The 22,279-nt window shown below is 42.3% G+C and overlaps 1 pseudogene; it reads right to left on the bottom strand.

The window, feature by feature from the left end:
- Positions 1–1,940: 1,940 nt before the first annotated feature.
- LOC120056309 lies at positions 1,941–19,472 on the bottom strand (annotated as a pseudogene).
- Positions 19,473–22,279: the final 2,807 nt, after the last annotated feature.

Here is a 22,279-nt window from a genome sequence, read left to right as displayed (position 1 = left end):
AATGCCTGAAGGTACCACGTTCATCTGTACAAACAATAGTACGCAAGTGTAAACACCATGGGACCACGCAGCCGTCATACCGCTCAGGAAGGAGACGCGTTCTGTCTCCTAGAGATGAACGTACTTTGGTGTGAAAAGTGCAAATCAATCCCAGAACAGCAGCAAAGGACCTTGTGAAGATGCTGGAGGAAACATAAGTATCTATAATACAAAAGTATCTATATCCACAGTAAAACGAGTCCCCTATCGACATAACTTGAAAAGACGCTCAGCAAGGAAGAAGCCACTGCTCCAAAACCGCCATTAAAAAAAGCCAGACTACGGTTTGCAACTGCACATGGGGACAAAGATCGTACTTTTTGGAGAAATGTCCTCTGGTCTGATGAAACAAAAATAGAACTGTTTGGCCATAATGGCCATCGTTATGTTTGGAGGAAAAAGGGGGAAGGCTTGCAAGCCGAAGAACCACATCCTAACCGTGAAGCACGGGGGTGGCAGCATTATGTTGTGGGGGTGCTTTGCTGCAGGAGGGACTGGTGCACTTCACAAAATAGATGGCATCATGAGGTAGGAAAATTATGTGGATATATTGAAGCAACATCTTCAAGACATCAGTCGGGAAGTTAAAGCTTGGTCGCAAATGGGTCTTCCAAATGGACAATGACCCCAAGCGTACTTCCAAAGTTGTGGCAAAATGGCTTAAGCACAACAAAGTCAAGATATTGGAGTGGCCATCACAAAGCCCTGACCTCAATCCCATAGAAAATTTGTGGGCAGAACTGAAAAGCGTGTGCGAGCAAGGAGGCCTACAAACCTGACTCAGTTACACCAGCTCTGTCAGGAGGAATGGGCCATAATTCACCCAACTTATTGTAGAAAGCTTGTTGAAGGCTACCCGCATTTGACCCAAGTTAAACAATTTAAAGGCAATGCTACCAAATACTAATTGAGTGTATGTAAACTTCTGACCCACTGGGAATGTGATGAAAGAAATAAAAACTGAAATAAATCATTCTCTCTACTATTATTCTAACATTTCTAACACTTAAAATAAGGTGGTGATCCTAACTGACCTAAGACAGGGAATTTTTACTGGGATTAAATGTCAGGAATTGTGAAAAACTGAGTTTAAATATATTTGGTTAAGGTGTATGTTAACTTCCGACTTCAACTGTATAAAGTTTAATAAATCGTGTCTCAGCTTATATTTGCATTGTATGACAGAACAGAAAACTGGGACCCATTTGAAACTGTCCAAACAGGGTGACCTCTGAAGTCTAGTTAGTGATGTGTTCCTGCCTGCCTTTCTGCCTGCCCACCCTCAGTTTATTATTACAATGCAGTATAGATCCTTGCCTTGAGACCTGCTGGCATTACTCAGATGCCTAACAACACTTGGCACAGGTGACTCAGGCTTTCCTGCTTTATATTCACTCAGTGTGATACCTAAATAGCAGAGCAATCCCATAATGCTTTGCATTTGACAGATTTTTATAAATCTAATATAGCCTGTGCACTAAGTGTTATTGCTTGTAATATGGTGTGAAACTGTCTCTGGGTTTTATAGGAACAATAGCTGTAATGATAATTGAGAAACCTTGCACCAGAACAGTGTGATTGGTATATTTGCGCTCCATTGTACTCAGTCCATGGTTGTATGTGAGAACTTATAGGATACCATACAATTGTCAGCTCACTTTCAGCAAAGGAAAGAGTCAAAAAAATGTCAACTGAGACTTATAGTATAAACATCAACACCTAAATGGCAGGGACATACTGTATCCTGGACAAAGATTTTAAAGAGGAGAGAAATTGGTATTTTAGACTATCATACCATCTGCGTGATATCAATAGACATCTAGGGTATAGTGATTGGAGTGGTTTTATTACTCGCCCTATCATTTAAAAAGGACATGTGCCATTATTGTTGCCTACACTCCTCAATCTTCAGAGGAGAGACAGAAAGCAGATATCCTTCTGAGAGTTAAATATTAACGATAGTATCAATAAGGCTTGAAAAAGCCAATGGCTAATTGATTTAAACGTCATCTCTCGCACAAGATACAGAGGTAACTATTTAACTTGGTCAAAAACAAATATTCCCCACAATAAAAGATCTATATATACTGTATGCATTATATTCTACACTCAAAATGTTGGAGAGCAATAAACATTTGAATAAATACAAAGCAGGCCATATTTCCTGTATTGATCACCTTACTATTCCAACATCCTGGGGAATGTTTGCAACCAGTAAAAGAGCCCTTAATGTCTCCCCGAGAACCGCATATTACTAAATGGTTGACATGCACAAAACAGATTGGATAACTGTTCCCGATTATTCCAGCAGCATCCAAGTAAACTGTGCTAGAATTGAAGCAACCCCTAAGCATATTCAGATTTGTTTTTTGAAACAATTACAATTTGAGGTACTCTGTTCTGTTGTTATACTGCTTATAAAAGCTACACAAGCATGCAATTATAAAATGTCTCTTTCAAGTTACATTATGGTGATTTAGATGCTTCAATTTGTTTCCACTGTATCTAACCATGTCTAAGGCATGCCTAATCAATGATCCAATCCTACACCACACATCCAACTACCCACTGCTCTGGAAGTCAGTTCTTATTGGTAAATACTGTATGTCCAAAAGCTGAAGAACATACGCACATCCAGGTACTTTCCGCAGGTGCTGGAGTTGTAGGTGAATTCATGGAAAACAGGAAGGAAAACACCGCACACTGCTGCTCATGCTCCCAGGTGATATTTATTTACAATGTTTCCACCCCTAGGTCTTCATCAGGCATACATTTCCCATGTGGGGGTGGAAGGTCCTATATATAGGGGCAGTACTCAGTGACAATACTGTATGTCAACATAGAATATTCCATTTGTTTATATTTGTCCACAGAATACATTAGCTCCCTGGTGCCGTCTAGTTCTTGTGACTGTACCTTAGAGTCCCTAGCATACTGTTACACAAGCTGCTAGAATATTGACAGAAACTGACATCCGCTGACATGACAATCTCTCATTTCATCTTCAAAACATTGTGCCGGGTGGCAGGAGAGAGAGCACGCTCAATTTATCTGAAGGAATGGATGCTGAAAATGTTATAGATAAAATTGCTAACTATTGCTGATACTGATCGGTGCTTAGCAAGATAATAAATTATAGGGAGAAAAATATATGCTGCTATATACATACATTCATTCTAGACTAGTTACATCCTAATTAATGTGAATACACAAACTGTCAAAATAATGTACAATTGGATGTAGCAGAAAATTACACATTGCAATCTTCCTGTTTATTTTTGGTCAAGTGCTTTCCATAACAAATGTCCATTAGGGACAAAGGACGTGCCAGAGAGCTCATTATCCCAGGGCTTGTCTCAGAGATGCCGGTAGAAACCCCCCGACCACATCAACCTGGATTACACTCTTGAGACTGCTTGTCCTAAGAGATTACAAAATGTTTGGAATTATACAGAGTCTCATTAAATTGAGGACGATGGTAGCTGAGCTGCTGGAATTCATTATAATTATGCCTCAGTCATGGTTATGCAGTGTTACTTTCAACTTGCAAGCTCACACCATTTTGCAGAGGGTAAACATCATTGTCCTCTCTTTGCCCTTTTATGTTTGATGCATAATTGTTCATGGACCACAGGTAATTTGGCACGCCAGTGACTGAATAAATTCACAGCTTCAACATTTTGTAAAAAATATGCAGCAAGACAATGTGTCTACAGTCAGTAGCCTTGCAATGCTATTCATTTTGCACCAAGTGCCTTCCCTCTGCAATGCACATACATGAAAAGGCATAGTCGGGCCTCACATCACAATGTGGAACTAGTGTGGGTTGGCTCTGAGGGTTGCATCAGCTCTCTTTCTTTTCACTGCCCTCTCAACACTGACTGTGGAGAGACAAGCGAGCCATTCCCCTTTCCTCAGCCATCCTCTTAGCCAAAAACCTACTTAAAAAAGAACATCTTTGAACTTCCCTCTATGGTCGCCAAGGCATGGGGAAAGCCTCTCTCCACCACTTCCATCTTCACCCCTCAGACGACAGACAAAATGGCATCCAGGACAAGCTGTAGTGTGGGCTGTATTTTGTGCACTAATGAGAACATCTGTGTGGTACCCGCCAGCCTTAGCAACTGTCTCCTAGCAAAGGTGGCGGGCGGCTTGGGCAGGCAGCTGTTGTAAATGTGTCAGTTTACACTGACACAGAGGTTACATCAGCGTGGCACTAAAATAACTCTGCAGTCAGAAGGGGAATTAATACATTCTCACTGCCATTTTTTTATTTCAATCTCCAGAATTTAACTGGTCTCTGAAGTTCCCTTTCTGTGTAATATTTTTTGTGTGGAATTTAATCTTATAGAAAAACAACATTGGAGGGGATTGACCTCACTACTTGATTTAGTAGTGAGGTGGTAAAGATGTTGTAAAAGGTGATCTGTAGGTTGAATGTATGTGAGGCTTACTGTACTAAAGGTTAATGTAGTACCCTGGATAAATGTTCTTAACCTTAATTGCTTCAGTTAATGTCATGTTGTCCGAGATAAGGTGGTCTGAGGGGAAACATTTTACAAGATCAAATGGAACAATGCTCCCCCCTATTGGACATTCCATGTTTTCACAAAGTCTGAGTAACAGATTTGATGCATAATGTATACAGGATTTTATTGTGTAGCATGAGAATTATAAGCAAGAAACATGAATTTGTCAAACCATAACAATTTAATGGTGACAGTGTCTTCCGTCTACATTGTACATATATTATGTCACTTTCAGGACAGTAGTTTGGCTAGCAGAGGAGCTGCCCCTGAGAACAACTACAAGTTAGCAAAAAAGCAGGATTTCAGAAATGGAGCCAACTGGAAAAGTCTTCAACCAGAAACTGGAGCCAAGTGGAAACATCAATATATGAGTAAGTCTCAGCTTCAGGACAACAGTGTAAACTGGGTTTAAGTTGTGGAGACGTGGAAACGACAGTTCCAGCTCCGACACCACAGGCCGACACAAAATGTATACTGGTGCGATTAATGGTCATCCACGGCTTGCACAAACCTAAAGTGCCAGCATGTCAAGCAACAATATTCTCCAGGAGAATCGAATAGAAGCGCATCTGACTGCTCCGAATTGTAATTCACATATATAAGTCACGGTACTTAGTCATCCCACATCTCCCCAATGTAAACCCACCTTTAATATGAGTCAGAGTCTCAGCTTTAGGACAAAAGTGTAACAGCAATGTCTATTTCTCCTGGTTCCCTTCGCCATCTGCTGGCCATTTGACAGAGATGTGATAGGGTTTCAGCTCATTTTCAGAGACAAAATCTGGGGCATGACTCATCAGGTCATGGCCCCTGAATGATTTGGGGAAGGCAATCACGTCCCTGATGCTGGGGGTTCTGACTATAATGGACATTAGGCGGTCCAAACCTAGAGAAGAAGTGAACAAGGGATTTTAGTTAGGGGAATGAAATGATGACTCACAAATGATGCATCACACTTGGCTGCAGGAAGACAAGGGGCCTGGTCTACTAAGTCTACTACTTAGCATCTGTAGAACAAATTGTGAAATATCAAAGCATGAGAAACACAGCTGGGTTTGTCAGTTATGATGGTTATTATGGCTGATAAACCCCATGCAATTCCACCATGAGGGGGAGCCCCAGAGTCCAGTGCCTCGAGCAGGTGAGAGAGGAGAGACGGATCGTCCTGGAAGACAGAACAAACCAGTCAGGGCCCGGTTTCCCAAAAACATCTTAAAGGGATACTACTCCTGGGGACCATTTTTGTCTCTGCATCCAGTATGAATGAAGATAAAGGAAGTTTTGTGAGCCAATGCTAATTAGTCTATGGTATCTAGTAGCATGCTTCCAGTTATTGTGCTAACGCTAGTAAGCAATTGCGCTAATGCTAGTCACCAACTTTATCAGAAAATAAAAGATCAACACCAAACTGATCCTTTGGTCATATGTAAGGCGATCAAAACAAAATGCAGAGGCAATCTGCACCAGTAACGCTAGCTTAGTGTGCAACAACTGGTGGTGGTGAGTATAACCAGAGATACTGGAATATAATCACTTCTCTGGTATAACTTAGCTAACAATGTTAGATACGTTTATTGCTGGTTATGTAGGTAGCTACAGTTGAAGTCAGAAGTTTACATACACTTAGGTTGGAGTCATTAAAACTCATTTCAGCCACTCCACACATTTCTTGTTAATTAACAAACTATAGTTTTGGCAAGTTGGTTAGGACATCTACTTTGTGCATGACACAAGTAATTTTTCCAACAATTGTTTACAGAGATTATTTCACTGTATCCCAATTCCAGTGGGTCAGAAGTTTACATACACTAAGTTGACTGTGCCTTTAAACAGCTTGGAAAATTCCAGAAAATTATGTCATGGCTTTAGAAGCTTCTGATAGGCTAATTGACATCATTTGAGTCAATTGGAGGTGTACCTGTGGATGTATTTCAAGGCCTACCTTCAAACTCCGTGCCTCTTTGCTTGACATCATGGGAAAATAGGAAGGATACGCGATGGGTCTCCTAGAGATGTACGTATTTTGGTGCAAAAGTGCAAATCAATCCCAGAACAACAGCAAAGTACCTTGTGAAGATGCTGGAGGAAACGGGTACAAAAGTATCTATATCCACAGTATCGACATAACTTGAAAGGCCACTCAGCAAGGAAGAAGCCACTGCTCCAAAACCGCCATAAAGAAGCCAGACTACGAAACAAAAATAGAACGGTTTGGCCATAATGACCATCATTATGTTTGGAAGAAAAAAGGGAAGGCTTGCAAGCCGAAGAACACCATCCCAACCGTGAAGCACGGGGGTGGCAGCATCATGTTATGGGGGTGCTTTGCTGCAGGAGGGACTGGTGCACTTCACAAAATAGATGGCATCATGAGGATGGAAATTATGTGGATATATTGAAGCAACATCTCAAGACATCAGTTAGGAAGTTAAAGCTTGGTTGCAAATAGGTCTTCCAAATGGACAATGACCCCAAGCATACTTCCAAAGTTGTGGCAAAATGGCTTAAGGACAACAAAGTCAAGGTATTGGAGTAACCATCACAAAGCCCTGAGCTCAATCCCATAGAAAATGTGTGGGCAGAACTGAAAAAGCATGTGCGAGCAAGGAGGCCTGCAAACCTGACTCAGTTACACCAGCTCTGTCAGGAGGAATGGGACAAAATTCACCCAACTTATTGTGGGAAGCTTGTGGAAGGCTTCCCGAAACGTTTGACCCAAGTTAAACAATTTAAAGGCAATGCTACCAAATACTAATTGAGTGTATGTAAACTTCTGACCCACTGGGAATGTGATGAAAGAAATAAAATCTGAAATAAATCATTCTCTCTACTATTATTCTGACATTTCACATACTTACAATAAAGTGGTGATCCTAACTGACCTAAGATGGGGCATTTTTACTAGGATTAAATGTCAGGAATTGTGAAAAACTGAGTTTAAATGTATTTGGCTAAGGTGTATGTAAACTTCTGACTTCAATTGTATGTTTTGATAAAGCGAGGCAGGCTAGCTAATGTTTTAGCTAATGTTAGCGTAGCTAGCTACCACATTACAACTTAGTTAGGTCATAGATCATACATGTTTATTGTATATTGTCTAGATACTGCTGGTTATGTAACATTATCATTTGATAATGCTAGCGAGGCAGGCTAGAAAACTTGAGCTTGCAAGTTAGTTCATATTTCATACGTATTGTATTGTCTAGGGCAAAACTAAATAATGAATGCAGCTACGGTTTGGTGGTAGCCAACTCATGTCTGAGTCTGACTAATTCAGTGAACTAGGAGCAACAAACTATAATGTCGTCAACGGCCTGAATCAAATCCAACCTGGAGCTACAGTCAGAAAAGCATAGAATTAGCTTGACTCAAGTTACTACCCTGATGACACAGACGGCTTCATCAACAATGGTTATGAGAAAAGTTGTATTTAAAAAAGCCCCAGTTTGGTAAACTACTCGTCTATTACCAAGCAGATACAACTAGTAGAGTCATATTGGTTGTGAAGTGCATTATCAAAAAGCTTTGATCTTTCTTTATAACAAAATGCTATTTACCATTTGGCTGTCTATTGTATCACCCTGTCACAGGCCCTCCCAGTCAACACCACTTCATAAAATGAGGAAGTACATTGTTTATGAGGATTGCCTGGTCAAAGGTCAAAACAGTTTAGAGTTTTGTCCCAATTTACCTTCATAACCTAGCCTGGTGGAACCAGCCTGATAGCTGCGTTTACCATTCCATTTCACATCACATAATGAAATCTGAAGTGAAATAGAAAGGAGAATGCAGCGATCAGGTGGAACTACTGTGGGTTGGCTCTGAGGGTTGTATCAGCTCTCTTTCTTTTCACTGCCCTCTCAACACTTACTGTGAAGAGACAAGCGAGCCATTCCCCTTTCCTCAGCCATCCTCTTAGCCAAAAACCCACGAAAAAAGGAAAGTCTTTGAACGTCACTCTATAGTTGCCAAGGTATGGGGAAGGTCTCTCTCCACCACTACTATCTTCACCCCTCAGACAACAGACAAAATGGCATCCAGGACAAGCTGTAGTGTTGGCTGTATTTTGTGCACTAATGAGAACATCTGTGTGGTACCTGCCAGCCTTAGCAACTGTCTCCTAGCAAAGGTGGCGGGCGGCTTGGGCAGGCAGCTGTTGTTGTAAATGTGGCAGTTTACACTGACACGGAGGTTACATCAGTGTGGCACTAAAATAACTCTGCAGTCTGAAGGGGAATTAATACATTCTCACTGACAATTTTTTTTATTTCAATCTCCAGAACTTAACTGGTCTCTGAAGTTCCCTTTCTGTGAAATATTTATTTGTGTGGAATTTAATCTTATAGAAATACAACATCGGAAGGTGTAGATCCTGTCAAGCTCTGTCAGGTTGGATGGGGGAGCGTCACTACACAGCTATCAGGTCTCTCCAGAGATGTTCGATCAGGTTCAAGTCCGGGCTCTGAATGGGCTACTCAAGGACATTCAGAGACTTGTCCTGAAGCCACTCCTGCGTTGTCTTGGCTGTGTGCTTACGGTCGTTGTCCTGTTGGAAGGTGAACCGTCACCCCAGTCTGAGGTCCTGAGCACTCTGGAGCAGGTTTTTAATCAAGGATCTCTCTGTACTTTACTCCGTTCATCTTTCCCTCAATCCTGACTAGTCTTCCAGTCCCTGACGCTGCAAAACATCCCCACAGCATGATGCTGTCATCACCATGCTTCACCGTAGGGATGGTGCCAGGTTTCCTCCAGACGTGACACTTGGCATTCAGGCCAAAGAGTTCAATCTTGGTTCCATCAGACCAAAGACTGTTTCTCATGGTCTGAGAGTCCTTTAGGTGCCTTTTGGCAAACTCCAAGGAGGCTGTCAAGTGCCTTTTACTGAGGAGTGGCTTCCGTCTGGCCTCTCTCCCATAAAGGCCTGATTGGTGGAGTGCTGCAGAGATGGTTGACCTTTTGGAAGGTTCTCCCATCTCCACAGAGGAACTCTGGAGCTCTGTCAGAGCGACCATCTGGTTCTTGGTTACTTCCCTGACCAAGGCCCTCCTCCCCGGATTGCTCAGTTTGCCCGGGCGGCTAGCTCTAGGAAGAGTCTTGCTGGTTCCAAACTTCTTCCATTTAAGAATGAAGGAGGCCACTGTGTTCTTGGGAACCTTCAATTCTGCAGAAATGTTTTGGTACCCTTCCCCAGATCTGTGCCTCGACACAATCCTGTCTCGAAGCACTATGGACAATTGCTTCGACCTCATGGCTTTTTTTCTGACATGCACTGTCAACTGTGGGACCTTATATAGACAGGTGTGTGCCTTTACAAATCATGTCCAATCAATTGAATTTACCACAGGTGGACTCCAATCCAGTTGTAAAAACATCTCAAGGATGATCAATGAAAACAGGATGCACCTGAGCTCAATTTCAAGACTCGTATCAAAGGGTCTGAATACTTATGTAAATAAGGCATTTCTGATTTTTCTGAAAAATGTCTATAAACCTGTTTCCACTTTGTCATTATGGGGTATTGTGTTTAGATTGATGAGGGCAAAAAATTATTTCAGAAATTTTAGAATAAGGCTGTTACGTAACAAAATGTGGAAAAAGTCACCGGGTCTGAATACTTTCCAAATGCACTGTGTATGTTTGTTTGTCAGATATCACCTCTCCTAACTGCCATTGATAATAGAATAGTGACTATGTATGTGTTCACAGATGCATCTCCACCACTTGGAGACTTGCAAGATGATGTGATGGAGTCCTGACCGACAGACATAATGCTGACGTCTCTGAATGGAGAGAGACCTGGCACTCAACACATCCACACTGTGGAAGTGAAGGTGATTACTAATAATACAGTACAGCACAAATGTCCAGTATTTGCAACACCCTTTTCATTCCATGTGTCACTGATGAACTCTGCCTCAACTTTGCCTATTTCTTCAGATGTAGAGGACTGGAGATGCTTTTGCCAGACGCCTACCTCTGTTGTTTGATGGGGAGACCATAAATGGATTGGCTTTATCTGACCTGTTCAAACTCCAACATAGTACCTGTTTGTGTGTCAGATATTACCTATCCTAACTGCCATTGGTAATAGAACAGTGACTGTGTGTATGTGTTCACTGAAACGTGTATGGAGCCAGCACATGGAGACTTGCAAGATGATGTGATTAAGTCCAGACTGACAGATGGGCTTGATACTGATGTTTCTAAATTGAGAGAGACCTGGCACTTGGCTTGATCATTTTACGAGACAACTTTTACTTGTATTGCCTTTTTTGTAAAATAATCTTTCTATCAGTCAATATGGGGAGAAAGAAACCCTGTATATTCTGCACCAGGATCAGTGAACTCCTGTTGTATACAGGACACCACATAGGGAGATATGACCAGTCTGACATGTTTGCCAAGGTACTCACATTACCACCAGACAAAATGCCGATAGGCACAGTAAATATATCGGCTGGGAATGACAAGGAAAGTTGCACATTAGCAGAACACTACTTCTACGGTATTATGTAAGGGGTTGTTTATTCTACATGGACCTGTTCCTACAATTGAAAGTTAGCAAAACACTTTTTTTTTTTTTTTTTTTTTTTTATATATCTACATAAATTCAACAATTGCATTTATCATATTACTCTGTAGGCTACTGAGCTAGTCAAAGCTTCTTCTGGCATCTCACTGTACATCTGCCTGTAGTTATTGAACTCAACCTGCAGGAGGTTTGCTTATAAAATGGCACCGGAAGAAATGGCAGCAGTTTTACGGGCGCCCAACCAATTGTGCTATTATGTGGGGGTTTTTTGCGTTATTTGTAACTTATTTTGTACATAATGTTTCTGCAACCGTATCATATGGCAAAAATGAGCTTCTGGATATCTGGACAGCGATCACTCACCTCGGATTAGACAAAGATTTTTACTTCAACAAGCAGGACGCACAGGACATACTCCGAACACCCAACAAGCCAACATCCCAGTTATTTGCAAGAGGAAGAGACGCAGGTACAGAGGACACAGAGCGGGGTGCCTCGTAAAGATCCACAGAAGGTGAGTGGGAAAGCTGCCGTTACCGTCAATATTACTCGCCAACGTGCAATCATTGGACAATAAATTAGACGAGGTACGATCACGAAAATCCTACCAACGGGACATCAAAAACTGTAATATCTTGTGTTTCACGGAATCGTGGCTGAATGATGACATGGATATTCTGCTAGCGGGATATACGCTGCACCGGCAAGATAGAACAGCACACTCAGGTAAGACAAGGGGGGGCGGTCTGTGCATATTTGTAAACAGCAGCTGGCGCACGAAATGTAAGGAAGTCTCTAGATTTTGCTCGCCTGAAGTAGAGCATCTTGTGATAAAATGCAGACCACACTATTTGCCTAGAGAGTTTTCAGCTATACTTTTCGTGGCTGTTTATTTACCACCACAGACGGATGCTGGCACTAAGGCCGCGCTCAGTCAGCTGTATAAGGAAATAAGCAAACAGGAAACCGCTCACCCAGAGGCGGCGCTCCTAGTGGCCGGAGACTTTAATGCAGGGAAACTTAAATCAGTTCTACCTAATGTCTATCAACATGTTAAATGTGCAACCAGAGGGAAAAAAAACTCTAGATCACCTGTACTCCACCCACAGAGACGCGTACAAAGCTCTCCCTCGCCCTCCATTTGGTAAATCCGACCACAATTCTATCCTCCTGATTCATGCTTACAAGCAAAAATTAAAGCAGGAAGCACCAGTGACTCGGTCTATAAAAAAGTGGTCAGGTGAAGCAGATGCTAAACTACAAGACTGTTTTGCTATCACAGACTGGAACATGTTCCGGGATTCTTCCGATGGCATTGAGGAGTACACCACATCTGTCACTGGCTTTATCAATAAGTGCATCGAGGACGTCCTCCCCCCAATGACTGTATGTACGTACTCCAACCAGAAGCCATGGATTACAGGCAACAGTCGCACTGAGCTGAAGGGCAGAGCTGCCGCTTTCAAGGCGTGGGACTCTAACCCGGAAGCTTATAAGAAATCCTGCTATGCCCTCCGACGAACCATCAAACAGGCAAAGCGTCAATACCGGGCTAAGATTGAATCATACTACACCGGCTCTGACGCTCGTCTTATGTGGCAGGGCTTGCTAACTATTACTGACTATAAAGGGCAGCACAGCCGCGAGCTGCCCAGTGACACGAGCGTACCAGACGAGCTAAATCACTTCTATGCTCACTTCGAGGCAAGCAACACTGAGGCATGCATGAGAGCATCAGCTGTTCCGGATGACTGTGTGATCACGCTCTCCGTAGCTGACGTGAGTAAGACCTTTAAACAGGTCAACATACACAAGGCTGCGGGGCCAGATGGATTACTAGGACGTGTGCTCCGGGCATGTGCTGACCAACTGGCAGGTGTCTTCACTGACATTTTCAACATGTCCCTGATTGAGTCTGTAATACCAACATGTTTCAAGCAGACCACCATAGTCCCTGTGCCCAAGAACACAAAGGCAACCTGCCTAAATGACTACAGACCCGTAGCACTCACGTCCGTAGCCATGTAGTGCTTTGAAAGGCTGGTAATGGCTCACATCAACACCATTATCCCAGAAACCCTAGACCCACTCCAATTCGCATACAGCCCAAACAGATTCACAGATGATGCAATCTCTATTGCACTCCACACTGCCCTTTCCCACCTGGACAAAGGGAACACCTACGTGAGAATGCTATCCACTGACTACAGCTCAGCGTTCAACACCATAGTACCCTCAAAGCTCATCACTAAGCTAAGGACCCTGGGACTAAACACCTCCCTCTGCAACTGGATCCTGGACTTCCTGACGGGCCGCCCCCAGGTTGTGAGGGTAGGTAGCAACACATCTGTCACGCTAATCCTCAACACCGGAGCCCCTCACGGGTGCGTGCTCAGTCCCCTCCTGTACTCCATGTTCACCCACGATGGCCAGGCACGACTCCATCACCATCATTAAGTTTTCAGATGACAACAGTGGTAGGCCTGATCACCGACAACGATGAGACAGCCTATAGGGAGGAGGTCTGAGACCTGGCCGGGTGGTGCCAGAATAACAACCTATCCCTCAACGTAACCATGACAAAGGAGATGATTGTGGACTACAGGAAATGGAGGACCGAACACGCCCCCATTCTCATCGACGGGGCTGTAGTGGAGCAGGTTGAGAGCTTCAAGTTCCTTGGTGTCCACATCACCAACAAACTAGAATGTCTTGGTGTGTATGGACCACTCGTGAAGAGGGCACGACAAAGCCTATTCCTCAGGAAACTAAAAAGTTTTGGCATGGCTCTTCAGATCCTCAAAAGGTTCTACAGCTGCAACATCGAGAGCATCCTGACTGGTTGCATCACTGCCTGATACGGCAATTGCTCGGCCTCCGACCGCAAGGCACTACAGAGGGTAGTGCGTACGGCCCAGTACATTACTGGGGCAAAGCTGCCTGCCATCCAGGACCTCTACACCAGGTTGTGTCAGAGGAAGGCCCCCACCCCAGTCATAGACTGTTCTCTCTACTACCGCATGGCAAGCTGTACCAGAGTGCAAAGTCTAGGACAAAAAGGCTTCTCAACAGTTTTTACCCCCAAGCCATAAGACTCCTGAACAGGTAATCAAATGGCTACCCAGACTATTTGCATTGTGCCCCCCCCAACCCCTCTTTAACGCTGCTGCTACTCTCTGTTTATCATATATGCATAGTCAGTTTAACTATACATTAATGTACATACTACCTCAATTGGGCCGACCAACCAGTGCCCCCGCACATTGGCTAACCGGGCTATCTGCATTGTGTCCCGCCACCCACCACCCGCCAACCCCTCTTTTACGCTACTGCTACTCTCTGTTCATCATACATGCATAGTCACTTTAACCATATCTACATGTATATAGTACCTCAATCAGCCCGACTAACCGGTGCCTGTATATAGCCTCGCTACTGTTACAGCCTCGCTACTGTATATAGCCTTGCTACTGTTATTTTTCACTGTCTTTTTTACTGTTATTTTTATTTATTTACTTACCTATTGTTCACCTAATACCTTTTTTGCCCTGTTGGTTAGAGCCTGTCAGTAAGCATTTCACTATAAGGTCAACCTGTTGTATTCGGCGCATGTGACAAATAAACTTTTATTTGATTTGTTTGCTGTGATTGAGGTGGGGGGAAACAGCTGACAGATGGGTGTGTCTTGGTGGTGGCAAGGACACACCCAAGAAACACCCACATCAAACCACATCCAAGCCAACTCACGTTTGGCTTCTGTCACCATTTCTTGAGGAGCAAGCCAAAATACAATGCCAAATCAGCAGGTGCAATTCCACTTTAAAAAGTCAAACATAACACAATATCTGCTAAATCATTTCAAGCAATATTGTCCCTGTATGTCTGTGTGGTGCGTGTGTTTGTCTACCATTCACTTTGTGTAGCCAGTTAGCAATAATGATAAATGTCTTCTGGGTAGAAAGACTTTTCCAAAAACGTTCTTAAATGAATGTTAATTGCAAAGTAGGCTTATTGGGCAGAATTATATGATTATTTGTATCACTCAGTTGGCCTTTAGTTTTGAAAACTCTGTCATGACATATGCAGCAGCAAAAACATAGCTAGGCCAGCACATTCCTTTCTTGCAAAATGCGCAATGAAAGTGGTATGACACTCAAATCAAAATGAGTTTATTTTTTTTCAGCCCTCAAAAATGGTCTTCTGATGTGATTTAAGCATTGCCATGGACTCAGAACATCCAATGTCATTTTTTCTCTATGAAAAATTGTACGTTTGAGAGTGTAAAACCGAGAAAAGGGTGCCTATTTGAAAGCTAGAATTAATGAGTAGCTCGGACAATTTAAAAGTAGCGCTCATGCTGGAGAAGGTTGGAGTCGCCTGTTATAGGGTAAGCATTAGAACAAGCTGCCTCATATTTGCAGCCCTAACGTAATATCGCTCTAGGAGCTGATCCATTGTCAGTATTATAATGTTAAGGTAAGATTTGAATGGAGAAAGCTGATCAGATAGCTCCTACAGAGAAATTAACTTAAGGCTAAGACACACCATTACAAAAGTTGGCCATGCGCAGCAGATAACCTGCTGGGTGTTGACGAACGTTGGCGATTCAACATGCAGAATTCAGGAAATAAACAGAAAATGACACCCGATGTTCTGTTGTCAGAGGCGATAGGGTGGCCACTGTTGCTTTTAACCATTCGTTGGCACAGTCTGTTTAGTCCTCATGTCTGGCTTATTCTATTCATCACTGAGCTGGAAGGCTAGTGACAGTATAATCTAGCCTATAGCTACAGTAGTGAATATTGTCTTATTACCAGTAATAATAAATATTACCTTCCGACCTTGCAGCAATTTAGGAGATCCGTGCAGCTCAGAAACTTTTAGATAAAGAGGGAGCAACAATGAGCGCTGTGATTACCAATCCTAATCAGTTGTTTATTTTGAGAGGCTATAATTGCAGTACTAATGGTAACTGCTTGCATATCATCCTCAGCCTGATAGAAATGACTATGTTTGGGAAATCAGCATTCTGGTGCTCTTACTTATCCAGTCCAAGTTCATTACCTTGAGGATTGTCTCCAGGACATGCTGCTGCTCTGAGGCCTTGTGAATAAGAATGGATATTCTCCCCCGATCTCACACCTGTTCAAGACCAGGTCATAATGCTGGCCACGTACCTGCCATAATGACACAGGAGGAATAGATGAATGATACAGACATACGGATACAGACGGTCTCAGTGTAGGCCGTTAAAGGATGCTCTCTGATTTAAAGTTTATTTATATTGACTTATGGGATACTCTTGTTACGATACAAATTAAATATACTTGGCTATGAATTTTGCTTGAATATATAGTTTGGTTTGCTAAACTTCTTGTTTGGACTACATCTTGTTTGAAAATAGCAGTGACAGCAATGTTAGATTTGGATATGAAGATTTGGATATGAAGCTCGAAAATGCTAAAATAGGTAACATTGACTTGAATTGGATTTGTGCCACAAATGCCAAAAAGTTATTTGAAACAGTGGCCAGGTAGACAACCAAAGTATGGCTTGCTGTCATACCTTGTCCATAAACTGCTTACAGGTTAAGGAAACCAAGATGTAATTTGGGTGAACTATCCCTTTAATATTGGGGGGGGGGGGGGGGGGGTCTTTAAAAAATAAAATCACCTGAAACAGCACCACCTAGTTGTCAGAACCTGGAAATATCAGGATGTAGGATTGGACATAAACCTAACAACTTCAATTACTAATTTCCTTGAACAGTGTGGGGGGGGGGGGGGGTCACCAAATTCACTGAGAATACATTACATAGGAAGAAGAAACAATACTGCGAGCCGCAGCTCCATACTACTTGTTAGACATAGAGAACTGATACTGTATACTCGATGTTAGGGTGGGATTTGTGTGGTGTGTGGGGAGTCCATTGTTGGCTTTTGACCATTTCTTTGGATTCCTTACTGATTGTTAGAAAAAAGTATGGTCCAAATTGGATGTACTATATTTATTGAATATTATCTGAATCCTATACATTAAAATTGCCAATTTGGATGCAATCAATTAGCTTAATTTCTAACAGATCAAATTTATATTTCAACAAAATAATGTTGCAGGAACGCTAATCTTATCTGTTTTCTAACTACAGAAATTATTTCAGAACCATCTGAGATGGTGGGTGTCATGGCTTGCTGAAATGACATGGAACAACCCCAGCACATTTCAAAGAGTTTATTTGTACAAAACAGCAAGCAAGGGCACAGAAACAAGCTTCATAAGGTCAGTCAACACTGTTGAGAGGGTTTCTTCTCTCTATAAATATGTGCCCAAGGAGACACTGTGAGGCTGGTAGTAGAAGAGGTGGGTATCCTCAGGGAGAGGTGCGGTGAATGGATGGTGGGCTGAATCAAGCTGCCCAGGGTCGTCTTCTTTTGGCAGGAACAGTGGGAAGTCTACCACCCACAGGGAGTGAAACACTGAGGGGTTTCGAACAGCCATGCCTGAGCCTTCTAGGAGTTCAGCACACTGAAGCCTCAACTTGCCCAACAAAGGGCGCTGTGGGAGGAAATAATAGAAATCAGGAGACTGAAAGCTGCATTCATCGTGAAATAAAATTATATTTATTTTCAGAATGCACTGGCCTTCAACTGCTTGTTCACAAAATAATCTTTGATGCCTGACAATTGACTATTGCGAGGGTGGATTGTTCTCTTTCTTCTATTCTGACATTTGATTGCAATTGCTTCCACATCTTTTAGACAAACGAACACTATTGATCCACAGCTATTTGAAAGACTGTTTCTTTTCAACAAAACAGCCATAATTTTTGGTGCACCAGGCCCAATTACGTGTCTGAGAAAAGATAAAACAGTAACTCAAACCTTGAAGTGTGTTGTGAGTATGAATTTTCCTGTGCAGTTCATATCAAAGCAGCCACTTTGACCACCACATCACTAATTTCAACTAAAAGGGTTATCTTTAATGGGGTGAGGTATGCAGAAGGACATGCTGTATCCCAAATTGCACCATATTCCCTAGCTAGTGCACTACTTAGGCAATAGGGTGCAATTTGGGATGCACCCAGGGTGACCAGATTAGAGTGTAACTCACCACACATTCCTGCATACTAGCAGAGATGAGCAGCAGGTCCCCAGGTCTGGCCTGGGCCATCTGAAGCAGACTTCAATGCACCATCTGCCTTCACCATTCCTAGGAGGAATGGACAAAACACACCACAACCAAAAACACCACGCTTATTTGATATTCCTCTGAAGCAGCTAGCCCCTGGACATGGCGCTGACAGCCTTGAATGCCAAGGAGTCATCAGGTTTTCATATCCCTCTAACCATAAATTGCTAAACCCACAATAATCTTGGTTTATTGATCATATTCCAGATTCATATTTCATGAAGACTGTCTGTTTTCTTTTGCTGAGTGTACTGTAAAAGCAGCAGGGTTTTTTTTAAACATGAGGTAAACATATCTGGTTGAACTGTGTCCTGGCAGTTTTTTTTAGGGGATCCTGATCCTTGCCCCTCAAATGTTTCTGTAGTGAAATAAAGAATGTTCTAATGCACTGAGTGTACAAAACATTAAGAACACCTTCCTAATAATGAGTTGCACCCCTACCCCCCCACTTTTGCCCTCAGAACAGCCTCAGTTCGTTGGGGAATGGACTCTACAAGGTGTTGAAAGCATTCCACAGGGATGTTGGCCCATGTTGACTAATGCTTCCCACAGTTGTGTCAAGTTGGCTGGATGTCCTTTGGGTGGTGGACAATTCTTGATACACACAGGAAACAGTTGAGTGTGAAAAACCCAGTAGCGTTGCAGTTCACACAAACCAGTGGGCCTGGCACCTACCACAATACCCCGTTCAAAGGCGCTTAAATCTTGTGTCTTGCTCATTCCCCCTCTGAATGACACACATACACAATTCATATCTCAAATGTCTCAAGGCTTAAAAATTCTTCTTTAACCGGTCTCCTCCCCTTCATCTACACTAATTTGAAGTGGATTTAACAAGCGACATCATTAAGGGATCATAGCTTTCACCAGGTCAGTCTATGTCATGGAAAGAGCAGGTGTCCTTAATGTTTTTTACACTCAGTGTAAACCATCATCACAAACTTAGACAATCTTTATTTGACCCACAAATCTTAACAAAAGTAATAGGTTATTAGAACCTACTAGAACAGTCTACTAGAATGCTATCTCAAATCCAGTGTTTGCAAGAAATATATAGGTTTTTGTTTCACTGTACTTACTGCTCCATCCGGGACACATATTGCCTGGAAACAGCCTCCTGGTTGGTTGAGGGCCTCTTTCAGGAACTCTATTTCTGTGTTGGGAAATGTTTCACTGATGTCCATGAGCTATACAAGTGCAGTAGGAAACACACATTTTTTGCATTTCAACTTAATTAAGATACTGAAGCAGGATATTATATTTTCTTCCTTCACTATTAGACTGTAGCTTTTAAAAATACCCCACCCCCCAAAACATGGGATAGATCCTCAAAAGGTTCTACAGCTGCAACATCGAGAGCATCCTGACTGGTTGCATCACTGCCTGATACGGCAATTGCTTGGCCTCCGACCACAAGGCACTACAGAGGGTAGTGCGTACGGCCCAGTACATTACTGGGGCTAAGCTGCCTGCCATCCAGGACCTCTACACCAGGTTGTGTCAGAGGAAGGCCCCCACCCCAGTCATAGACTGTTCTCTCTCGAACAACTGTTCGACGCTCATCTGCAAATATTTTTTTACTGTATCTGCCCTCAGAAGTAGTTAATCAAGTCTCTTTATAGAGCTAATCACCGCATTACCTGGGTGAATTCTGGCTGTCTGTCTGGTTTGGAACCTTCATCTCTGTAGCACCGGGCCAGTTGAAAGTACTTGCCAGATATTTTTTTTTACATCCAATTCAGTTCCAATTCACATGCCAATTTTCATGTTTAAAAAATTGCTTAAAACCTCTGAACTAGGCAGGCACATCAAAAGGCAGGGTTGCACCTGTGCATGGATTTATCTAACTTTTTTCTTCCTTCCTCCCACATTCACTCTAAGAGTAAATGTAAATCAGTTTCCCGACAGATGTTTATGTATGAAACAATGGACACAAGGCATCAACTGTATCAATGCCTTGGTGATTCAATACAACCAATCCATGTTCTTTACCTATCTATGACAACCACCATGAGAAGCTGTTTAAACTGTTGAGGACTCGACCAGGTTCTCTTGAGGGCACCACAAACTTCTTTGCACCCTGGAAAATACATAAACATGAGGGGAGGACTGGGTCCTCACTGTTCTATAAATAATTTAATAGAGGAACTACGAGACTATAATCCACATAATTTATCCAAAATTGTGTTTGGATAAAGTAAAATGTTGTGTGAAGTGCACCTACCCCTGGAGTCCTCTTAAATAAGGTGGGTGTTTTCAACATCCACAAACCCTAGAATGGAAACAAAAAAGAATGAACACAAATAGACTACAATACAGTAGGAAAGGAACTGGAGAGGTAACTCAAGGACACACACCATGCACATAGCAGAGGTACTCTCTTATCTTCATCACTAGCTGGGACCTCAGTCTCAGGTTATACTGCATTTGTGACGAATGAAGGTCCAGATACCGATATTATCACTCCCTGATGTGTTTCACCTGTCTTTGTACTTGTCTCCACCCCCTTCAGGTGTCGCCCATCTCCCCCATTATCCCCAGTGTATTTATACCTGTGTTCTCTGTTTGTCTGTTGCCAGTTTGTTTTGTTTTGTAAAACCTACCAGCTTGTGTCCCCTTGCTCATGTCTGTTCTTGTTCCTGTTTTCTAGTCTTTCCCAGTTTTGACCTTTCTGCCTGCTCTGACCCTGAGCCTGCCTGCCGTTCTATACCGTGCCACACCTCTCTGGATTATTGACCCATGCCTGCCCTGACCCTGAGACTGCCTGCCATTCTGGACCTGTTGCACCCTTTCTGGATTCCTGACCTATGCCTGCCTTTGACCTGTCGTTTGCCTGCCCCTGTACTGGAAATACACTTTTGTTACTTCGACACTGTCTGCATCGGTGTCTTACCTGAAACCTGATAGATATTGCATCCGAAGGGATTCAGATTTCTTTAAACACAGAGTAAAGCTCATCAATACTGAAATAGTATTGATAACTGAGAGAAGAAACCACATCAGCCCCTCGAAAGTGAGGCAGCTTGCATTTCTGAATGCAAATCTCTCATAAAAGAAAAATATGGCCAGCATTGCTGTGTGCTGCTTGTTATAACATGGCAATAAAGAAGAGAGAGAAAAGAAGGACCAGTTTAATATTTTAAGTGGGATGCTGCAGTTTTGCACATTGTTACTTATTTTTCTTTGGTATGGTGTAATATTCTATTATGCTGTTCAGATTGTATTCGTTTTGAATGGTTAGAATTATATGCACTTTGTTTACATACATTAAAAAGTTATTCTTTAAATGCAAATGTTTAATAAATTAAAAAAATCGGAACAAACCAATGCATTTTTAAATACATTGTGGTTAAGGTAGAGTATTATTTCATTTAATAATTGAATTAGAATTATTTTAACACCAATCATAGTCAAACTATCGCAAACTGTTTAACTTGAAAAAATACATAACATATTTTTTGAAAGAGCCGTCTCTTTTTGGTGAGCTGAGCCGAACGAGCCTGCTCACTGAAAAGAGACGGAATGCCCATCACTAATACTTACTAGCTAAACAGAAAGCTAGCTTTCATCTAAACTTGTAAAGATCTGCCTTGTAAATTGGCCGCTTGTTGTACATGGGTGCTAGATAGCTACATAGATGAACATGATTTACTGGCAACCTCGATGTGGAAAATTAAACGTTAGTTGCATCATGTCGATTATTCTCAAAACGACAGCGTTTGTTGATTTCTCCAGCCCATGATTTCACCGTGTTCAGTCTGAAAAGACAGCGCCATTGACAAAACTCAATAAATGTGGATGTGCTTGGTACCGACAGTTACGTTGTAGTGTGTCCATTCGTTAGATTTACAGATCAGTAATTTGTGTAACACATGGCGGGGTAGAGCGTTCTATTTCTGGCCTAAGTAGTCAAACGACGATAAGGATATATTACAATATTTGTTTTCTTTATGCTACACATTATCATGAGAGCATTTGAAGATTCAGCTGT

This window comes from Salvelinus namaycush, chromosome 11 (genome assembly GCF_016432855.1).
Source record: "Salvelinus namaycush isolate Seneca chromosome 11, SaNama_1.0, whole genome shotgun sequence".
Taxonomy (NCBI): domain Eukaryota; kingdom Metazoa; phylum Chordata; class Actinopteri; order Salmoniformes; family Salmonidae; genus Salvelinus; species Salvelinus namaycush.
The sequence above is the reverse complement of the archived record's forward strand: the minus strand, read 5'-3'. Positions and strand labels throughout refer to the sequence as shown.